This window comes from Lissotriton vulgaris, chromosome 5 (assembly GCF_964263255.1).
Source record: "Lissotriton vulgaris chromosome 5, aLisVul1.2, whole genome shotgun sequence".
NCBI lineage: Eukaryota > Metazoa > Chordata > Amphibia > Caudata > Salamandridae > Lissotriton > Lissotriton vulgaris.
In genome coordinates, this window is record NC_141693.1 from 1,636,039,902 (window position 1) to 1,636,052,181 (window position 12,280).

The 12,280-nt window shown below is 47.9% G+C and overlaps 1 protein-coding gene across 1 annotated transcript in view; it reads left to right on the forward strand.

The window, feature by feature from the left end:
* Positions 1 to 12,280, forward strand: part of SCN4A (sodium voltage-gated channel alpha subunit 4) — a 1,232,571-nt gene that overhangs the window by 903,576 nt on the left and 316,715 nt on the right. The gene's annotated exons all lie outside the window — the stretch shown is intronic.

Sequence of the window (12,280 nt, forward strand, 5' to 3'; positions counted from 1 at the left end):
TATCCCATCTGTAATATGTTCCCAACAAAAAGTGTATTAGGTTCAAACGAAATCTAATTAAAAGGAAGCGGTGAAATGGTTTATTACCAAATACCAGGTATGGTTCTGGGCCTGGACAGTTTTAAGAGCAAAGTTTCTTCTAACTGTTATTTTTTTTAATTCTATTTCCTCCCGCTCTACTGTAAAAAGATTTATCAGTGATGTCTTTATCGTCTTGACATCTTCCTTTTGGATGCCCTCAGGGGAGTTAAAGAGATCAATGCGTCCCACCTTAGTAAACATTGCTTTTACGTACATCAGCCATGGGATCTTTAAAGCTCCATCCATGCTCAAACAGTCTTCGAGGATTTTATGATTACGTGAAATTTCCTCGTTTAGCCAAGTTTTTAGCCAAGAAATGACAGGGGCGGATTTTATAATGTCTGAGACATACCCAGTACCCAGCTCTGAATGGATAGTAAAAGTAGGGGTAGACTGGGGGACAGAGAGTAATGAATTGAAAAACCTATTTTCCGCCCTCTGGATGAGGACTGGATTAGTATATCCCCATATTGACGCCCCGTAAATGGCGATTGCCATGCTTTTGGCGTTGTACACTTTGAGAATAGCGTTCGTTGGTCGTGACCCCATTTTTTTAGGAAAATTCAAGAGGGTTCCAGCAGATCTGCTCACTGCATTTGATTTGGCCTTATGTTGAGCACCCCAGGTACCTTTATCATCAAATAAAATGCCCAAATAAATAAAAGAAGGGACCCTATGTACTTCCTTTCCCGTACAGACGAAGGTTATGGGTTTCTTTTTCCTACCATTGAGTCCCATAACCATAACATGCGACTTTTTCGTATTTATTTTTAAATCTAAAGAGGTCATAAAGTCCCCGAAGGAGGCCAGTAGCTTATTGAGGGCAACACCTGTTCGTGCCAGGAGGACCGCATCGTCCGCGTACAGGGGGACCGGAATGTTAGTCTCTCCTGCACGCGGGACGTCGGCCCCCAGTGTAGAAAGCACCGGTTCAAGTGCGATTATGTACAGTGTAAAAAGGAGTGGGGCAAGGATACACCCTTGCCTCACTCCTCTCTCTGAGTTGAAGGGTTCAGTGCATCTGCCGTCCTGGGTTACTCTAACCGAAGCCTCCAATCCTTGATGCAGGTCAGCCAGGAAGCCCACTAGTGATCTTTCTATACCCATTTCCAAAAGGACCCCCCACAGCCTTGACCTGTTAACCAGGTCAAAGGCTGAGAAGAGGTCCATAAATGCCATGTATAAGGCCCCTTTTTTAACTGTAGTGTATTTGCTGATAATCAGATGCAAATTAAGGCACTGATCCAGTGTGCTTCTTTTGGGCCTAAAACCATATTTGGCGTTAGATAAGATTCCCCTGCCTTCCAACCAGGATGTTAATCTCCCCAAAACGACTCTGCCCAAGATTTTAACGGCAGAGTCAATGAGGGAGATAGGTCTGTAGCAGGCAGGGTCATTCTTTAAGCCTTTTTTAAAAATCGGTACGATAATAGATCTAGCCCAAGACTGTGGGATCGTGCCCGTCCTAGTGGAATTAAACACATTCGTCAGGATCCTGGCCCAGAATTTAGGTGCTGCCTTATATAAGTCCGCAGGGACACCATCAGGGCCCGGCGCCTTTTTTTTGGATGTCTCATTTATAGCCTTTTCAACTTCCTCTGGGTCAAAAGCTTCAATTTTGTCAACGTTAAGTTGGATAGGGTAATTCTGTGTTTGCTCAAATAAAGGCTGACTATAAATATTGCCAAAATGAGATAACCACAGGTCATCAGGTATAACACACTCCACGGGATGGCTTTCTGCTCCTGAGAAGTATGGATGGTTAATCACTTCCCAAAATTTAGAGCTATCCCGTAGGACCTCTGGTGATTGGAGATCCATCCATGCCTGTTCCTTGATGTCCTTCTTCCTAATGTAAATGGCCTGTTTGTACGCCTTCCTAGCTTGTATTATGTTGGATTTATTTCTTAGTGACTCTTTTAGTGCCTTTAGAAGGGCAGAGTGAGCCCTTGAACAATTAGAATCAAACCAACGTTTACCTTTATGCCGCCCGGTTTTAGTTTTCAAAGTTAGGTCATTATTAACTTGCGCTATTTGAGGAGAAGATGTCCTAGCAAACTGGGCTAAGTTCACGAAGAGGCATGCTGAGCGACACGCCTGGCCAGTGTCGGACCCCAGTCAACGGATGGGAAGCACAAAGACCACAACCTTCTGCAAACTAAATGGGCTAAAACGTAAGGCAAATCAAGCGCTAAAGGCATACTAAAAGGCACCTGGGAACGATTCCCTTAAAACTGAAATGGCCAAAGTTAGGACACCCTACAGGAAAGACAGCTGGGGTTAAGGAGGGCGGCTGAAGACATATTCTGGTGCACTTGCATGACATCCAAACGAACAGGCACCCTGCACAAGAGATTCTGGAAGAGCATGAACAAGCTAACCAGCCCAATGAAATCCATCACAACTTCGAATATATCAGAAGATTGCTGCTCTGAGTTTTTGTTGAACCACTATAACCACTCCTCAACCACGAATACCACCGAAAGCAGATCACCCCATGTAGCGTCCAACTTCATTTTTACCAAAGGCCTTTCAGAAGGACCATCTAAAGGAACAAGCAGTATCCAACTCAAGCTTACGGTTAACAAGCAGTAAAAACAGTCCTTTGGAACTGCATGCAGACATCATTAAAAACAGTTTGCAAAGGGTCGCCGAGAAGGAACGCCAGGTCCTAATGGCATCTCCATGGCAATCTTTAAAGAGAACAAAGAGTTTTGAGTTGAGATCATGGATGCGGTCTTAAACAGTATTATAACAGCCAATCCATACCAGTCTCATGGAAGGGCTTGATTATCTTCCACATCTACAAAGTGTGTGACAGCTTGGATCCCACTAACCTTCAGCTGATAGCCATCCTCCATGTTGAGTCAATGTACTTCGCAGGGTGCCTACTATAGGAATTAACATCTTGGACTGCAGAACAGCAAATAATCCATCTCAAACAAACAGGCTTCTCTAAAGGTATGGGCATAACCACAAACACATTAGCCTTTTTATTGCTAATTAACCAGCGCAAGCATAACCGCCAGACACTTTTCCTCTGCGTTATCAATTACAATGCAGCCTTAGACTGCGTGGATCTAGCAAAGCTTTGGCAGAAGTTGATTTGCTGGAACTTCCCCTGGGCCTTCTATAAGCCCTGATTGTCCTCTGCATGGACAGATAGGTCAGGATAAGGCTGGGGAGTGTCGTCCACCTGTCAGAAAGATCCAAACAAACCAAGGTCTAAGGTAGGGTTGTGTGCTCGCTCCAATTCTTCTCAATCTGTTTTGTCAGATATACCACCAATCAAAGACAAGGTTAATGCACATGCACCAAAAATAGAAAGTATAAACGTGCCTAGCTTGATGTATACCGATGACCTGGTTTTGAGCAGCCACACAAAGATTTGCCTCGAAAGACGTCTGACTCCACATCAGCTTATTCATTGAAGAACTCAATGGACAGAAACTTGAAAAAATATAAAAAACATGGTTATAGGGAAGTGTACCACCAGCTCCAAGACAGGGCACCTGGAAACAGTAAAACTCGATTCAACCACTGACTAAAAATATCTTTGATTGCTGTTCGATATACTGCAGTCTTTTAAGCAGCACAAAGCATGCTTTCTTTTTGAAAGCTATTTCCTTATTGGTGGTTGGTCAATCAATCAATGAGGGAATTGTGAAGCATGCTACTCACCCTTGAGTGTCTCATGGCGCTGGGGGGGCTGATGCAGCTCCGAGTCAGCCGAAGAGCCAGGACTTGAGGCCCTTCCTGAAGGTGTGCAGACTGAAGGAGCGTCTGATGTCGATTGGGAGCTTGGTCCAGGTCTTTGCTGCGATGTAGGACAAGGCTCTTCTGCCCACTCTGGTTCTGCTGATGTGCAGGGTTTTGGCGAGGTCGGCAGAGCGGATGTTTCTTGTGGGCATGTGGAAGTAGACTTTTTCATTGAGTTATTGGGGTCCGGTGTTGTGGAGAAATTTGTAGGAATAGGTGAGTAGCTTGAAGGTTAATCTCTTCTCGACGGGGAGCCAGTGGATGTCTCGCAGGTGTTGGGTGGTGTGTTCATGTCGTGGGAAAACGAGGAAAAGTCTGCCGCGGTGTTCTGGATGGTCTGGAGTTTGCGGAGTAGAGATTTTTTGATTCCGGCGTGGAGGGTGTTTCCGTAGTCCAGTCTGCTTCTTATGAGTACGTGGGTGACTGTCTTTCTGGATTCTGGGGGATGTCTCGCAGGTGTTGGGTGATGTGTGCATGCCGTCATATGCCGAGGAAAAGTCTGCTGCGGTGTTCTGGATGGTCTGGAGTTTGCGGAGTAGAGATTTTTTGATTCCGGCGTGGAGGGTGTTTCCGTAGTCCAGTCTGCTTCTTATGAGTACGTGGGTGGCTGTCTTTCTGGATTTGGGGGGATCCATTGTAGGTCTTGCGAAAGATTCAGAGGGTGTTGAAGCAGGTGGAGCAACAGCGTTGATCTGTCGGGTCATGGTGAGGGAGGAGTCGAGTATGATGCCGAAGTTTCTGGAGCAGTCAGTGGGCGTGGGGGTTGGGGGTTCCCGAGGGTGGTGGGCCATCAGGTGTTGTTCCATGCTGAGGGGGTGGGTCTCAGGATGAGGATGTTGTCTTCTCCGAGTTGAGCTTAAGGCGGCTGCTGCTCATCCAGGATGGGGCATCTTTTGTTCCTTCCTGGAAGCTGAGTCTGGTGGTGTGGGGATCCTTTCTGAGGGAGAGGATGAGCTTGGTGTCATCGACCTTGAGAAAAGACTGACAGAGCATCCATCCCACCACTCCTGACAGTAATTCAGACAAAATTGGAGCAAACTCTAGCATCGGATGGTGAGGCCTTAAGGGGCACAGACAGTCTCCTCGTAGACAAGATCACTAACAAAATCATGATGTCCCTATTCTATCTGCTGCAACACACGTCATCTCCCCAGCTGAGGCTGAAATTTGGCCAAACAAAACCAAACTTGGCAAGGTAAATGTTGTTTTGAACTAAAAAATGTCTAGACACAGACCCTAAACTACCATCTGTGGTGGGAAATTGACATGATAGCCCACTCCGCTACCTTGCATCGTCATTGGCTGCTCTGGGTCTAAATTCTCTTTGGGACACACAGATCAGCTACCTTCAATTAAAAACCATGATGAATAAACGAATTAAGAGACTCTCACTGATGAACCGTAGAAAAGCTTTCTCCAAGTGACGCCACGCTTGGGTGACAATAACCAGCAACTCTGTGGTGAAACCCCAACCGTACCTCAACTCTTGGTTCAACGCGTACATCAAAGAGGTTTCTGAGATATCAACAGGGGTGCCTTCCATCGTTTCAACATCTGCTGCCATGGCAACACGCTGAGGAAAAGGAGATGTGCCACAATACGATCAGGGACCTAAAACAATGCTCCAAATAATTTGCCTTTGTTAATACAGTTTGGAGGCCCACAAATTCATACCAAAAGCTCTGTAAACGGGCCATTAAAGTCTGTTTCATACCGACAGATACAGCTGAACTGCAGGCTTGTGAAATACCAAATGAGAGTTGAGTGAAAACTTGAAAAAAACTCTTTTGAAACTAAGGTTGAGGAAATAATGTAAAATAAAAAACTGGAGGACCTTAACTCTATTTGTCCAGTCAGATAGACGAGAACAGCGACCTTACTGCATTATGCACAGCCTAGACACAGCCTTGTAGGGACAGCCTAAACGGAGCACTGAAGGGACAGCCTAGACGCAGCATTGAAGGGACAGCCTAAACGGAGCACTGAAGGGACAGCCTAAACGGAGCACTGAAGGGACAGCCTAGACACAGCATTGAAGGGACAGCCTAGACACAGCATTGATGGGACAGCCTAGACACAGCATTGAAGGGACAGCCTAGACACAGCATTGAAGGGACAGCCTAGACGCAGCACTGAAGGGACTACCTAGACGCAGCACTGAAGGGACCGCCTACACGCAGCACTGAAGGGACAGCCTAGACGCAGCACTGAAGGGACTGCCTAGACTCAGCACTGAAGGGACTGCCTAGACGCAGCATTGAAGGGACAGCCTAAACGGAGCACTGAAGGGACAGCCTAGACACAGCATTGAAGGGACAGCCTAGACACAGCATTGAAGTGACAGCCTAGACGCAGCACTGAAGGGACTGCCTAGATGCAGCATTGAAGTGACAGCCTAGACGCAGCACTGAAGGGACTGCCTAGATGCAGCATTGACGGGACAGCCTAGACACAGCATTGAAGGGACAGCTTAGACACAGCATTGAAGGGACAGCCTAGACACAGCATTGGGGACAGCTTAGACACAGCATTGAAGGGACAGCCTAGACACAGCATTGAAGAACAGCCTAGACACAGCATTGAAGGGACAGCCTAGACACAGCATTGAAGAACAGCCTAGACACAGCATTGAAGGGACAGCCTAGACACAGCATTGGGGACAGCCTAGACACAGCATTGAAGGGACAGCCTAGACACAGCACTGAAGGGACAGCCTAGACGCAGCATTGATGGAACCGCCTAGACACAGCATTAAAGAACAGCCTAGACACAGCATTGAAGGGACAGCCTAAACGGAGCACTGAAGGGACTGCCTAGACACAGCATTGAATGGACACATACCCCACTGCCCCCTTCTCCGGCTAACTTCTTCCGGGGCAACTGACCGCCGAGTAGTGGTACCACACTATGCACAAGTGCGCCCCGGTCGGCTCACAGCCCTCTCCTCCAGGCCCCTAACAAAGCATCTGAAAACTGAACTGTGTCTGACCGGGCCTGCCGCAATAGAGCCTTCCTACTTTAATAAACTGCCACGTTGTACAAAGACGATTGCAGTCAGTACTGTGACCTCTGCACAATCGAACAGCAATGCTTACACTTTCATGAGCAGACGTAACTTTATATTCCTACCTCAAGGCTTCTCATAACGCAATGAATGAGAAAACCGTTATGCAAAGGTAAAGATTGTTTTGAAAATTTTCTAAATCTTTATTTTAATATTTTCTCTGATTTTCTTGTTAGTGTAATAGTTTTATTTACTATGCACTTCATAAATAAAACTTGATTTGATTATGAAAGAAGTTACATTAACAGCGTTTGCATCCAGATGTTCTTTTATGCAGCGCATGTACTTGTGTGATGCTAAGCGCCGCTTTCTAACATAAGCCTGGAGAAAGTTAAACAATGTTTACCATGAATCTTTCTCCCCACAGGGAATCACAACGCAGTCGTTACAACGACCGCATTGTTATTCAGCATACCATTACTCCGCAAGTCAGGACGACTTACGGGGGAAGGTGTTGGATTTAAAATCCAAATCCTTCCTTATTGTTCGCACAGACTGGAGTTGGAATAGTAAATTATACAATTCCAACATCCAGCGCCCCCCCTCCGCAAGTCGTTGTTCTGACTTGCAGAGTAATGGTATGCGGAATCACAACGCGGTCATTATAACGACCGCGTTGTGATTCCCTGCGGGGAGAAATACAGCGGGATGATATAATACATTACTGCAGAAAGGTCAGTACTAATCAATTTTGCAGCGCAAAATATATTTTATGCAGGAAAGTTGACGCAAAGGGAGTGCAAAATGGCTTTACATTGTGGAGCACAACCCTCTTTCCTATAGTAATATCCAAATGTTGTGTTGTGGAGCGTAAACAGGCACTCAGTTCTCACATTAGACACTGCCTGGGTGCCTTTGCACTAGCTCTGTATAATCGCAAACTGTGGTAACCGCACATATCACAGTTAGGATTCATGGAGATTTTATCGCAACATCCACATCGCCAGGATAAATTCCAGCCGGAAAAACGTGGAGCAATTTATTGGCTGAAACATGCGCAGAAAATCCCAGGCCCAATTTACGAGCAAACTCGTAACAGGCTATAATTGTCGCGCAAAATAAAATCCGAACACCTCAGTGTCGGAATTGAATGGGAAAATAATCGAACAGGACATCGAGAATACCCAATGAAGCCTTTTGTGTCATGCTAGACAGGCTACGTTTATGCTAATGTTGTCGATGATGATTCATAGTAAACTAGCGCCTTTCAATGTTTTTAATGTTCAAGGGGGCATATTATCAAGCCCCAGCGATAATTATCGCTGAGCCAGGGCCGGCTCTAGGCTCATGGTGGCCCTGGGCAGGGAGCGTAGGTAGGGGGCCCGGAAGAGGGGGTCCGGGCGGGGCGGAGCGCGCAGGCCAGTAAAGAGGGGAGGGGGTCAGGGAGTTTAGAAGTGGAACAGAGCGGGAGGCCGCCAAATCCCTGCCAGGGGCCACCACGCAAATATGTATCCATCCTCAGAGGATTCATATATTAAGGATATGTATTGGCGTGGTGGCCCCTGGGGTTTGGTGGCCCCGTGCAGGTGCACAGCTTGCACATGCCTAGAGCCGGCCCTGGCTGAGCGCTCTTAGCGCGCTTTAAATTATCGCCGGCTATTGCTGGAATATATTGACATGCTAACGCTGTATTTCAACGCTTAGCGCTTTGGCGATAAATATTCCAGTGATAGCGGGGTTTTCCATGGAACATCGCTGGTTTTCCAGACGTTAAATTCCTGCGTTAAGGAATAGTTAACGTAATTTCAAATATTGCTACCCCTCGTTGATAATATTGCGAAGCTAGGTTAGCAATATTTTCCCATGGATTTTTGTCAGGCACGCCTTCTTTGCATCTCATTACGATGCAATGCGAGGCATGTTGACAACGAGGGCTAAGGCAAGGAAACACGCGCTAGCGTGTCCTTGTTGATAATGCGATAAAATTATCGCCACTTTTCGGCCGAAAACGGACGTTAAAGCGGCGATAATTGTATCGCGGTCCCTTGATAATATGCCCCATGGAACGCAGCGCTGCATTGGTTGCACAAAACTAGTAAACGTGTGCTTGGGTGTCAGGCAGGCCATGTCAAAGTCAAAGGTACCAGTACTCCATGTCAGTCCCTGGTGATGTCACTAGAGGCAGTCAGCCCTGAAGGCAGTAGTGCACTGGCCGTGATGGCCGAGGACGGCAGGGAGCTAGAATACATGTGCAATTCATACATTGACTACAAGACAAATAGGTTCGAGGCGTTTCTACTTTCATAATCTATGCAAACATGAAATGTCAGTCTGCGGCAGATGAGGGGCGACCCAGGTGTCAGATTCGTCCGTAACACAATTAGAAAGCGAACCTTGCAAGAATCAGGCGAGCCCTCCTTTGCTCCTTGATTTACAACTCGAGTTGGAGATTAATGGTCCTTAATACTATCTGGTAATACCTCGTGCTTCTGCTCATTTCTCTAGGCATTAGCACGTTGATTTATCTTGGAAGCAGCCTGAAACCCGTCTCCTACATCTCTTTCTGGAAATGTGCATGTTTTGCAATTCAACATGCTGCGACTGCCTACAAGTGTAATGTTTCCATAGCCATGTGCAGTCCCGGGGGCTCGCGAGGACCGCCTCATCAGCAGTCTAGTGCTGTGGGCATGGAGCCCCGGCCAGGCCGGCAGCTGTCCGGCTGTGCAGCGCTGCGTGCCAGCCTCACATCTGAGCCGGAGGAGGAGGGGGAAGCCATGCGGAAACGCAAAGCTAGGCCTGCTTGCGCCCCGCACACGCCAACAACAGTCTCAAATAAACTCTTTAAATACACCCCTCGGTTCCCCAGATGCATACCGAGGACGGGCTGCACCCGATCCCTCCTCTGTCTATTTTTCACCTGGGTTCGCTTACTTTGTCACCCGAGTTACTTCCGCTTTGACTCCTATAATAGTTCAGGAGGAAATGCTGGACATGCCAGGGGTGCTAACCGGCGGCCCTCTGTACTCTGCGCACGTCGCTTCCTGCAGTAAATATAGCATGTCCTCAGCAATGCCAGTCTCTTCAAAGAATCAACACCGGATGCAAAGTAAGACAGGGGCACTCACTTTCTGCCAGCAACGTACACCGCAGGCGCGCACATTCCCGCGCTCCCACGTACATCTATACCTGACCTAAAAATACACACCCTCAATATCATATCTCCTCACTTATGCATATCTACACGGCCCCATACTTACACAGGCATATGTCTGCCCAGCTAGAGCCATGGAAATCTAAGCACAGTGGCACCTGCGTCTATTGATGGACATGGACATGCGTATCTACACTGCAGACTCCACACTTTGGACCCAATGCACATATTCATCCCTACATACCCATGGCTACAACAGTAATGCATGCCAATAGATAGGACACATGCAGAATGGGTCTCATCATGCAAGCAGCCTCTACTGAGGGCCCCAAGGGTCCCATAATGCAAACAGCCTCTACTGAGGGCCTCAAGGGCCCCATAATGCAAGCAGCCTTTACTGAAGGTCCCATCCTGCAATCAGCCTCTGATGAGTTTCCCATCAAGCAAGCAGCCTCTACTGAGGGTCTCACCATGCAAGCAGCCTCTAATGAGGGTCTCACCATGCAAGCAGCCTGTATTGCGGGTCTGATCATGGAAGAAGCCTCAACTGAGGGTCTCAGTCTACACGCAGCCCCTACTGAGGGTATCCTCATGCAAGCAGCCTCTATTGAGTGTATCATCATGCAAGCAGCCTCTACTGAGGGTCCCATCATGCAAGCAGCCTCTATTGAGGGTCTTATCTTGCAAGTAACTTCTTCTGATGGTCCCATCATGCAAACAGCTTCTACTGATGTTCCCATCATGGAAGTAGCTTCAACTGAGGGTCCCATCATTCAAGCAGCCTCTACTGAGCGTCTCACCATGCATGCAGCCTCTATTGAAGGTCCCATCATGCAAGCAGCTTCTACTGTGGGTCTGATCATGGAGGCAGCCTCTACTGAGGATCCCGTCATGCAATCAGCTTCTTCTGAGGGTCTCATCATGGAAGCAGCCTCTAATGAGAGTTCCATTATACAAGCAGCCTCTAATGAAGGTCCCATCATGCAAGCAGCCTCTACTGAGGGAGGGTCTAACCATGCAAGCAGCCTCTACTGAGGTTCCCATCCTGCAAGCAGCTTCTAATGAGGGTCCCAGCATACAAGCAGCCGCTACCAAGAGTCTCACTATGCAAGCAGCCTCTACTGAGGGTCTCACCATGAAAGCAGCCTCTACTGAGGGTCCCATCCTGCAAGCCGCCTCTACTGAGGGCCCCATCATGCAAGCAGCCTCTATGGAGGGTCTGATCATGGAAGAAGCCTCAACTGAGGGTCTCACTCTGCACACAGCCCCTACTGAGGGTCTCCTCATGTAAGCAGCCTCTACTGAGGGTCTCATCATGCAAGCAGCCTCTACTGAGGGCATTATCATGCAAGCAGCCTCTAGTGAGGGTCTCATCATGCAAGTATCCTCTACTGAGGGTCTCATCATGCAAGCAGCCTCTACTGAGGGTCTCATCATGCAAGCAGTCTCTACTGAAGGTCTCATCATGCAGGCAGCCTCTACTGAGGGTCTCATCATGCAAGCAGCCTCTACTGAGGGCCCCAATGGTCCCATAATGCAAACAGCCTCTACTGAGGGCTTCAAGGGCCCCATAATGCAAGCAGCCTTTACTGAAGGTCCCATCCTGCAATCAGCCTCTGATGAGTTTCCCATCATGCAAGCAGCCTCTACTGAGGGTCTCACCATGCAAGCAGCCTCTACTGAGGGTCTCACCATGCAAGCAGCCTGTATTGAGGCTCTGATCATGGAAGAAGCCTCAACTGAGGGTCTCAGTCTACACGCAGCCCCTACTGAGGGTGTCCTCATGCAAGCAGCCTCTATTGAGTGTATCATCATGCAAGCAGCCTCTACTGAGGGTCTCATCATGCAAGCAGCCTCTACTGAGGGTCCCATCACGCAAGCAGCCTCTACTGAGGATTCCATCATGCAAGCAGCCTGTATTGAGGGTCTCATCATGCAAGCAGCCTCTATTGAGGGTCTTATCTTGCAAGTAACTTCTTCTGATGGTCCCATCATGCAAGCAGCTTCTACTGATGTTCCCATCATAAAGGTAGCTTCAACTGAGGGTCCCATCATTCAAGCAGCCTCTACTGAGGGTCCCATCATGCAAGCAGCCTCTGCCGAGGGTCCTATCATGCAAGTAGCCTCTACCGAGGGTCCCATCATGCAAGCAGTCTCTACTGAAGGTTTCATCATGCAAGCAGCCTCTACTGAGGGTCTTATCATGCAAGCAGCCCCTATTGAGGGTCTTATATTGCAAGTAGCTTCTACTGATGGTCTCATCATGCAAGCAGCCTCTATTGAGG